Source organism: Bidens hawaiensis, unplaced genomic scaffold, assembly GCF_021521415.1.
Source record: "Bidens hawaiensis isolate Kalapana, Puna unplaced genomic scaffold, B.hawaiensis_p1.1 tig00001088_1, whole genome shotgun sequence".
NCBI lineage: Eukaryota > Viridiplantae > Streptophyta > Magnoliopsida > Asterales > Asteraceae > Bidens > Bidens hawaiensis.
In genome coordinates, this window is record NW_027491063.1 from 3,598,183 (window position 1) to 3,609,842 (window position 11,660).

The 11,660-nt window shown below is 33.6% G+C and overlaps 1 long non-coding RNA gene across 1 annotated transcript; it reads left to right on the forward strand.

Annotated features, from left to right (window-relative positions):
* Window positions 1-505: 505 nt before the first annotated feature.
* Window positions 506-2,618, forward strand: LOC143559206 (uncharacterized). Its single transcript, XR_013139897.1, has 3 exons — window positions 506-1,099; window positions 1,934-2,040; window positions 2,173-2,618. It is a non-coding gene; the product is annotated as an uncharacterized LOC143559206 (long non-coding RNA).
* Window positions 2,619-11,660: the final 9,042 nt, after the last annotated feature.

Below are 11,660 nucleotides of genomic sequence, written 5' to 3' on the forward strand. Positions count from 1 at the left end.
ATAATACACCTTAATAGGACATTTGATATTTGAGTCATAAAACATCTGTTTTATAGGACGCTTATTCGCTAGAGTATTATTATAAGTAACCCATGTAGACAAATACTAGCCATGGTCGACCAACAATCACCATCTTTAATCTTTAACGAGGAGTGTAAATGAGTCGTGCCCGACTAAGCTCCTACTTGACTCATGGGTCTTTATTTCAAGCACGAGTTAAGTTTGGGAATGGTTCATTTATTATTTACTAATAATTAATATATATACATTTGTAAATATTTTTCTACATTAATTTTAAGAAAAAACCTTAAACACACCTAAGCTCATCTCGAGCTTTCTATCATGACTCATGCTCAATAACCAAACCAACTATATTTGAGGCAACAACTAAGACTCGATCACCCACCTTCGTTCTCATTGATTTAGCCTTGTGGGTTAAATGGGTCACCATACCCGGATACCAATCGTGAAATCCCCAATTAGTCAATTAGATTTAGTACTGAAATGTCAAAGTTTTAGATCTAAATCATCGATGTTGGAAAATTAGGGTTTTTTAATAGGGGGTGAAGACCTTAAACAATTATAAATCATGGTTCATTCTATTAAAAGTTTCATTTGTTATTGGTTTTACTTTTTTAAGCTTGAATTAGCCAGCATAAATGATGGTTCTGATCCTAATCCAAAAGCTTGATCTTAACTAGGATTGAGCAAATGGTACCTGGTACCGGGCTTAACCGGGCACCGTCTGTATCGCTTCGGTACCAATTATTGATGTTTTGGGATCGATACTGGTATGGTTCGGTATCGATATGTTAGTAGAGTACCATACCGGTACCGAACCGAGCATTTTAGGTATGGGTACCATAACCAACTTTTTAAGAAAATAGAGATCGGTACCGGTATGGTATTGAGCTCATTCCTCACTTTTACTGAAGACTTTATTTAGTGTCAACTTTTTTTCTTAGCTTTCAAATTCTGCTGTCTTTTGGCTTATTTTTCCTTTTGTTAATTTCTGTTCATATATGCAGATGAAACCTTTCGAACAAATGAATAGACAAACTCAACAACAACCGACTTCATGTCCCAGAAATCATCTAAGGTAATCATCTTTTTATATATTAAAAAACATAGTTTCATTATTTGTTTCTAATTCAACTACTGTATGGTGTATGGATTTACCAAGTTTTCATTTTAATTATAGTCTATTCATTTAAGCAAACTTTAGCGTTATTAGATAATTGAATAGTCTCTTGCACTCTATAGCTACAATGGTATTAATACACTGTTTTTTCAAACCTTTCTAACGGTACCTTACTTTGTTTAAATGGATATAAAACAGCAGCTTAAAAGGAAAGGGTCAAACCAAACATAATACTCATTTTGTATGTTTTTAATTATAAGTTGTTGTATAACTGTATCCATTGATGTTAATTATTGTTTTTAAGGCGTGAGTGGATGTATTTGGCTGTGACCATTGCCCCTTTGACAAATATTCGACTATCTTGACATGCAAGTATGAAAATTTGTTTGCACAACATGAGGAATCTGGTTTTTGTGAATCCAGTTGCAGAAATTTTATAGCACATTCAGTTTGTCTATTCAGATTTGTTAAACTGGTCTGGGGCAATTTAGTAATTTGGTAAAAAAGTTGGTTAACTCTAGAAGTAAATGCGCATGGAATGCAGGTCTCGATTTAATTTTCAAAGCTAACGTGTCATTAATCATCTAAATTTGGTTTCCACCAGATCGGTTTATGGTTTTGAGATTAGTAATCAACACGGTAGTTTAAAAACGGGTCTGCTACGAACTTGATAACGGGTCTAATTATGAATGAACGGTATTTAGTCGTTTATGTAGTATTGGGTATGAAACAATTACGAATCATGGGTGTATTACAGCTTTGTTTTGATAACCGAGTGTTTGATTTGTGCAGACATTAGGTTAAAGCCACTCGTTGAAGCCTCTAAAAATATAAGAGGACATGATTCAAGTATTTGACTTGATTCAAATTTTGGATTGCATATTTTTAAGGATTTAAAGGTTAGAGATTAGACTTCTCTTTTAAATTACAACATGTATTCTTATGCATTACTACTTCCAGCCTTTAATTGGTCAATTTTGCAATAACTTTTTAGAATTCCTATTTATGTTATTGTGGTTCATTTGACTTAGATATGTAAGGATAAGGATGAAGATGAGGCATGGTTTACTGGCTTTATAGCCACTAAACCGGACGGAAGAACCTTGAAATCAAGTCTGCCTAAACAGGTCAACTCGGGTCGGTGACCTGAACCACTTGCTATTACCAAATTAGACTCGCACCGCGAAAGTTCAAGTTTTATTTGTGTTTTTTTTTTTGCTAACTACATTTGCAAAAACTAAAGTTTTAGTGAAGAGATAATAGTTTTTTTAATATACGTTTTCCTCACGGCGTCAAGCGAATGGAAACTTAACGAACTTCCGATTGGCAACCAAACTGTGTTTCCGCCACAACGCGCGGTGGTAAAATACTAGTTTTATTTACAAACGAATTAGTTTGACTAAATTAAGAATAGTGGTTTTAATATGATAGCTTTCTACATGGGCCAATTCTGATCGTTGGTTAATGGGATGGTGAATAGATGGTCTGATTAGTTTCTGGTTTGCGAAAAATGAATATATATATTTTTATGAAGAAATTCTTTCAAATTTTTTTTATGTTTGGGATTCTTCAATTTTAAAATTATTATTAAAATTATGGTTCAGTTCATAGACTTGAATTGTTTGTCAACCACGTTTACCCTACATGCTCAGTTCTGATCGTTGGTTAAACTTGTGATACGAATAATTTTAATAACATGGAACTTAAAGCTTATACATGGATGGTTTATTTGTAGGTAGCCCGTGAGAATTAAGGACGAACGCATGATGACTCGGGATTTTATGGTGCTGGTTTCTTTTATTGCTTTTAATTTTTTTGTTGAATGTTACAAGAGTTTATGTTGATAATTATATAACTTATTTATGTTTAGTTTTTTTGTTATAATGAACTTTTATTTCTTTCAATATTTAGATGTCCATAATCGTATAGTAAAATTGTGTGTGTGGACGTTTAAAAAATGTTTGTATAATATGATTTATTAGGACTTCTAATTTTTTTCCTAAGCGTTAGAACATTTTAAAAGTGGCATAATATGTTTTTTAGGACGTTTAAGTTGTTCATAGATATATTATGCGACCATAAAATTTAGTTCATAATCTTGTTTGGTATACCCTTTTCTTGTTACTATAATGTTCCATCATCAGGGTCCTATAATTTTAAGGACGCTTATATGTGTATCAAAAGTTTACAATTAGTTAAGCACATGTCAAAACATAGTAAAAGTGTCCTAATATGTTTTATTGAGACGCCTTTTAGGTTGTTAATGGATATATTATGCGACCATAAAATTGGTTTCATAATTTTATTTGGGATATCAGGACGCTTTTTGAGTTCCGAGACTTATTACGACCCCTTTACATGAAACGCTTTTCTTGTTGGTCCTATCAAATGAAAGTTCCTATAAAATAACATTTTAGAACCCTTTTGTGCGTATTGAAAAGCCCTTTTTGTTGTAGTGATGGTATCTCCGTTTTTTATTAAGAAACTAAAATCAAATATTTCGTAAATCAATCGGGTAAATTACTTGAAATAATAAAGTTTTGTTATAACATTGATATTATGGAATATTAGAATTATAATTTATAACTGGATAATTTAAATGTGTCTTACCGGAAAAACGAAATAATGATACCGGAAAAACACCCATTGTTATAGGTAAAAAACATGAACGGAAAAACTTACCGGAAAATCGTAAAAAAAATCCATTGTTATAGCTTCGTCGCCGTTTTTGATTTAGAACCTAAACTGATTTAAGAAAATCAGTTAACAATGAAAATAAAGATAAAAAGGTTAGATCTACGAAGAAAATATGATGTTACCGGAAATACATATATCAACAATCGGAAGGTTATTATAAAATAGAAACTTACCGGAAAACGATTAATAAGAATGTAGATCTAATTTAGCCAGAAAATATGAGAGAGTGAAATGAGATCCGGCTAATAGAGAAAGAGAGAAAATACTGTTTAGGGGTAAAAAATTGTAAAATGTTAAGGTTTAAATATAGGATAGTGGATGAGTTGGCATTAGTATGAAAGGCAGTTGGTGACATGGCATTGATGTGGAGGGGCTAGAATGTTGACAAGTGGAAATTGTTGTTTGCTTTATAGTATGTATAGATATTGTGTCCATCGAGTGTTCATTTATTGTTTAATTATTTACTATTAAGAGTGTCCGCGCGTTGCGATGAGATTAAAACGGAAATTCGGTTGGTTATGGTGCAACATTGGGCATGAAACTTTTTAAGATCTTTAGTTTGAAGAACAAAAGCTCTAAATATTTGGTTGCAATTAAAACTATATATAAAATATGGGTTTAAATGGTGATGTGCACCTTTTAAAACTAATCTTAGGGTACTGAAAAAAAAACACTTTTTTTTATCAAACTTATAAGACATATTTATTGTAATTAAACAAAATATGAAATATAAAGTTACTAAACTATGTTGCCACTTAATCCGGCTTGCTCCATGTATTATATTCTATGAAATATTATTTGAAAACAATACATAAATACGTTGGCCATCTTGGTTTTTGATTAAAAGTAAACTACACATGGTGTGTAAACATTCTAAAGAAAATAACTAAATCATGACAAGTCAGAGTCTTATAGTTCTACTTTTTAAGTCTTTAATTGCTTGTATAGTTGTACATATGAGTACCTTTTTGGGCAACTAATTAATGTAACTTAAGGTAAGAACTGAATATGTCACCGCCGGAAAAAATGCCATAGAAGGTGAAAACATTTGAATAGGTCGCCATCAGGAAAACCCCACAAATATAGGGTAAGCCCGCTCTTCACGGCATGTGCAGAAACTAATACTAATTTAATAAACAAAATATACTATAATCGGTTCAACTTTATGGCTTGAAAAGCGAGTGTCACTGTGGCGTTGCATGACGTCCTTGATATATTACAAATAAACAATAATTTTTATTATGAATTTCGAAAACAAGATGACCACCCTTTGAACAAATCTTGTACACAACTAAACAAATGTAAACAAATCAAAACTTGAGTATTTGGATAACTTTAAAATACAATTAAATAAAAAAGGAAACTTCCTTCTTCCACATAAAAAGATCTCAATCTCATAGTTGACATTAATTTGCTTCCAAACCACAAATAGTTGATTTAAAAAAGAACGAGGGTTAATTATGAGAGAGCCTTAGGCAAATAAGTAGCTTGACTCGATTACACTCATATAATCTGAAATAACAAACCTGCTCACTACATTGATAATTTGATATGTTGCTATGAATACCATTCTTAATAACCTAAACAAATAAAAACTATTAAATAAACTCCACAAACAATCCTTTGGCTTGGATGTATCTGACTTCAATAACATAACATACACCTCATTTACCTGAAATTATGTTTCATAACTTTTCTGACCTATACAACTCAAATCATATTCAGCCAGACCAGACAGGACCTAAACCCTAAACTCAGGAAGAAGTTTCAGTTGTTTGATAAATAGTGATCTTTTGCTGCTTGAAGTACCTATGATATTCTTCATCCATAAGTACCAGATTCATATAATACTTCACACTGAATTTATATTGATATTATGACACGTTGGTGACAGTTTGTATCGGCTCAAGAACAGCCTGATTGGTTAGATTCACCTACAACACAGTTGCACTAATGTTACAACAAATTGTTTAGACTTTAACGTCAAGACGAGTTGGATAATGATCTAAAACAGTAAAAAGTAATTTATTGTTTCTTTAAAATGTTAATAACTTGCGTGCTAATTTTCTAATACAATTGCAAATGTCATAAAATAGTACAGTTGCAAATTGCGTAACATGGTAGCATATTTTTTGTTGTGATCAATGTTGGTAATAATAATAAGTCATGTCAATCCGTTTTTGGTGATTATACGTTTTTTAAACGGCATACTTCGGAAATTAAGTCAGTCTATTTTGTTCTTGTATGCTTTTTTAAACTTTTTTTTGCTATAACTACCAAAGTTAGCCTTTCAAAAAACTTTTAAATAACATAACAAACAGCCATAAATATGTTGCTTATTTTCATACTTTGTGACATTTTCCATGAATATAACTACAAAACTTTACTTGGACCAGGAAAACTCTAATTTTAGATCAAGACGGTTTAGAAACTTGTTAAGCATTTCAATAAACATTAGATGACTGCCAACCTATCCGACCCGTGAGAGATAAAAACACAATCCAAATTGAGTTGTTTACATGTATATGGGTTGAAATTGTCTAGTTCATACCTCTTACATGAGCACCATCCAATAACTCAAACTTGGCTAGGGTTTCGGTCTCAACATTTGTGTTGGCCTAGAACCAGTGGAATCCCGTCGCTTAATCTCAAGATCCATATTCTTTAACCTGATTCTAACAAGAAGAAAATATATCTTCTCAATGATCACATCTTTCAAATGATACCTGCATGTAAGGCCCCTTCACCGGTGCCCTACTTTGGACGTTGGATTTACTCAGTAACATAGTTCTAATCATCAGAGTTAATAAAAACATTCGCGGAATATTATAACATTCATAAAACATTACACATTAATCCATAACTTGTCTTATCAAACATATTGTCTTTCAAATCAAAACATAAATTATAAAACGACTTGAGTCTTCGGATGTCAGTCCCTTATTCTTTTGCCACGTGCCCCCGCTCAAGCCATCTGTCTCATTCTACTCACCTGCATGCATACTAAAAGTCAGCTACGCTGAGTGAGTTCTAGTTAATCATACAACATACAATACATCCATGATTACGTACTTTCATACATACTTCATATTCTCATACTTCGTTTATAATATACATACTTACCTTCATATTTATTCTAAATTCTACTTTACTTTATTCTATTCTGCCTCGAATATTATTAGGGTCCGGTCCCTTTTTCTGCCTTGAGTATTATTTGGGCTCAGTCCCTTTCTGCCTCAAGATTATTAAAGGGCTCGGTCCCCTCTCTGCCTCAGATATTAACAGGGTCCGGTCCCTTTCTACCTTGAGTATTATTAGGGCTCAATCCCTTTCTCCTGTGCCTGGCTATCTCTTACATTCATTCATAACATACGTACATACCATTCATACATTATACATAGCATTAAAACTTGACAGTACGTGCAATATCCGAAGATCGTTCACGTACCGACAAGCAATCATTCATACCTTTCACATAATCATATATGGCATACACTTATTGTTGGAATCGGTCTGCCCAAGACACATATTAGAGTTGATGTGGCTAGTACGTTATGATCCAAGTCGGGTCATACCCAATAACAAGCTAGACAAACACCACGATATTTATTTAAGATATGATCTAACAAATAAATATCAACATTTAGAATATTTGGAAATTGGATTTCTAAATATTTGCACTTGTGTAATAAATAAATTATATGGATAATTTATGTTATAAGAGATTTTACATTTTGCATATACGAGATTATTTAAATGGGTTAAATAACAATATGCAAAACCTACTGCTTTTCCATTTTGCATATACGATGTTATTTAAATGGTTAAATAACAATATGCAAAACCTACTGCTTTTGCATTTTGCATATACGATATTATTTAAATGGGTTAAATAACAATATGGAAAACCTACCGCTTTTGCACTTTGCATATACGAAGTTATTTAAGTTGGTTAAATAACATGTAATACATATTGGATTTTACATGCTATGTTATGTTATAACTTAAATAAATAAAATAGATTACTTGAGTTTGAATTTGGTGGGAATCTTCGGCTGCACACTTTTTCCCCCTTTTCTCTCCTCACTTAATTGTTTTATTTATTCCTAGACATGCAATAGTGGTGGTTGGTTGAATAAATAGTGCATTGGTAACTCACAACTCTCTTTCTCTCTTACATACATACACAAGTTGCAAGTAAACTTTTCTTTTCTTTTCTCTCTTGATTTCGGCCAAGGAAAGAAATATCAAGGAAGAGTTTTCCAAGCGTAAATCCTAGCAAAATCAAGGTGTTTGTTGGAAGCTTGAAGGGTATACAAGCTTGAGGTTCTTCTATCTTGAAGACTCACCCTTCATATCATTATCTCCTTCATTTTCTTCGACTCTTGAAGGTAGTATGCTATGAAGACCCTATGGTTGGTTATATTGGTAAGCATGCAAATTCGTATATGGATCTGGGGCTTGGGTTTTGCATATAAAATTGGTTTTATATTCATCTAATTAACAAGATTTAAAACTAATTTATCCGCTGCGTTTTTCATATAAATGGGTTTATATGACTTTGGTAATCTTGTTAAAACCCAACAATGGCATCAAGAGCCGCTTATACGGATACATGCTTCAATAGATCTACAAATTTTCGGATTTTATTGTGTGGTTCACCATATGACCGAAAGTTTTGGGGCTTTTGGTTACCCCTTGGTTTTTCAATTATACTTTACATGCATGTGGTAATCTTGAAGAACTAAGTCATTTGGACGATTGATTATTTTTTTTGGACAAAAACCCAAAGTTTTCGGTTTGCTTAACCTTGGCCGAAAACTTAAGGGTTAAAAGGGGAACCATTTTGGATTTACACGGTTTGCATATTCGGATATGCATTTGCATGTTCATAACATAGCCATGACCTTGTGTTTGGATGTGTGTTTGTGTTGAGATTCATTCAATTATTCAATGTAGTTGTAATATTCATTTATTTGGGTTTGTAATCTATTTATTCATTTCATATTGGTTTGTAATAATAAGTATATTAGTTGTATTTCTTTTACTAGAAGAAAATGTATTAGGATATATTTTTTGTAAAAGAAGATGCAACAAAGTTATGGTTTTGGTTTTGGGCCTTAATGGACCTCGTAGTCCAAGATGGGATTTTAGCCCAATGGCCAAAACCCAAACATGGAGGCCCAAGAAAGCTAGGAGCTGAAGTTGGAGCCCAAAAGAAATCCCAAATAAGGTGGAAGAGTCACAAGACAAGGTGGACACTTGAAGCATTTGGATGCGGGGTCAAGTGGGAGTTCACCGACATGACTTGTGTCATTCTCATCCCTTAGGAGAGACCTTTTGGCACACTTGTTTCGGTCAACAAGTGTAGCCAAGTTTAGATGGCTATGGTTATGAACTTGTGGTTGTTTTATTTATGCATGTTTGGTTGTTTTATGTTTTGCATATGGATTGTTAACTTAAAATCAACTTGCATAAAATTTGTTCCTTAGAAATCATCCGGTAATAAAATTGGTTTTATTAAAGGTTAATGATTTCACAATAAAATGAGTTTTATTAAAGGAAATTTAAAAATTGGTTTTTCAAACAAAGTACCATGCATTTGAATGCATGCAAATGCAGGTATGCAAAATTGTTTTCCAAACTAGAATTTAGAAAACATAAATCCCTTTTAAAAGCAAGTTTAACAACATCCTTTTATACGACACTCGAATCACTTGGGGACTCGATGTGGGATAAAGGTCACTTAACCACATTGGAGAAAACTTGTGAGTTTGAGGTGGGTTTGCCATATTTGTGGTATAAAGGTCACATAACCATTTGTATGTGCAAATTCACACGTGTGTGCAAGTAGGACGACTTGATTTGGAAACCATGTGAATAGGGTCACCGAAGCATGGCGTACAAAGGTGTTGATGGGATTAAACATGCCAACTAAACATATGATGTTTAACCGATCCCATAAAACTAGAAGTTGCAAAGGGTTGCAATCATCAAGCGTTCATTACCTTGTTAATTCAATAGTAGGACAAAGGTCACCTAACTAGTTGTGAATGTAACGTTGGGTTCTAGATTTTAATCATTAATTATCTTGAAGACATAAAAGGGTATTAACGATTAAAATGATTAATGATATCGAAAATACTAAAATTGAGCTTTGTTAACTTATGTAGATGGCGGCAATCTACAATCCACCTAACACAATTACTTTCATAGTATTGTATGTTGATGACATACTACTATTTGGAAATAACATTCCAACCTTGGAAGGTGTAAAAGCCTAACTTGAGAGTTGTTTTTCCATCAAAGATCTTGGTGAAGCCGCCTATATTTTGGGAATAAAGATCTATAGTGATAGATCAAGGCGGTTGATAGGTTTAAAACAAAGTGCATACATCGATAAAATCTTGAAAAGGTTCAAGATGGAAAACTCTAAGAAAGGTTTGGTACCTATTCAAAGAGGAACGATATTGAGTAGGTCTCAATGTCCAAGCTCAAAGGATGAGCAAGAGAAAATGAAAGGAATCCCATATGCTTCTACTATAGGATCCATCATGTATGCAATGATATGCACTAGACCGGATGTGTCATGCGCTTTGAGCATGACAAGTAGATTCCAACAAAATTCGGGAAATAGCCATTGGATGGCTGTTAAGAGCATATTGAAATACCTTAGAAGGACTAAGGATATGTTTCTAATATATGGCTCTGGTGAGGAGGAACTCGTTGTAAAGGGTTACACGGATGCGAGTTTCCAAATTGATCGAGATGATTCTCGTTCACAATCGGGATATGTTTTCGTTATGAATGGTGGGGCAGTCTCTTGGAAGAGTGCAAATCAAGAAGTGGTAGCATTATCCACCACTGAATCGGAATACATCGCCGTCTCATTGGAAGCTCAAGAAGCTGCATGGATAAGGAAGTTCATTGCCGATCTAGGGATAGTCCGTAGCATTCGGGACCCTCTAGAGATCTTTTGTGACAACGAGGGTGCGATTGCTCAAATCAAGGAACCCCATGCACATCAAAAGACAAGGCAAATTAAGCGGAGATTCAACTACATAAGGGATGAAGTTGAAAAAGGAAATATATGTATTCGCAAAGTTCATACCAATCAAAACATTGCGGATCCACTCACGAAGCTCCTTGAAAGGCCGAAGCATGAGGGTTATACTTGCGGCTTAGGACTTCGATATTCTAGTGATTGGATTTGATCTATTTAGTATTTGGATATCGGAAAAATTGTTATTTTGACTCATTCATATGATTATGGTTTATGATTATGACATTTGAGTTATGTTCCATTTTAGCATGCTTAAATCCATGAATAAGTTAATTATTCTAATGTCCGTAGTCGTTCATATTTGTTGGAACAAACATGAAGGTAAGGCTATTATGATCTTGGATGGGTGGATATTCATAAGGCATGAATATAGAGCAAGGGTTGCTGGCAAGGTTCATTGATATTTATGGGATATAAATATTGGACTGACCCGCCCTCAAGTTACTGCATGGAACCCTTGTGATTTTGGTCATAAGTAAATTTGAGTAAAGGCGAATATCATAGTATCCTCCGACCTGAGATACATATTGGGTCTTGATATTCACCAAATATCATGCTTTGACTTAGTTCTTCGCCGCTCTGAAACATAATGGTACATAAGGCTAAGATTAGGTATGGTACGAGGTGATTGTGAGAGACGCATGTAGTCAAAAGGGGATTTGTTCCTCTTATTCGTTGAAAGTAAGATGTCTAAGGCCTGCTAAATTAAATCAACAGAGAATGATCACTCTGTGTCTCTGGATTTAACATGACATCTGT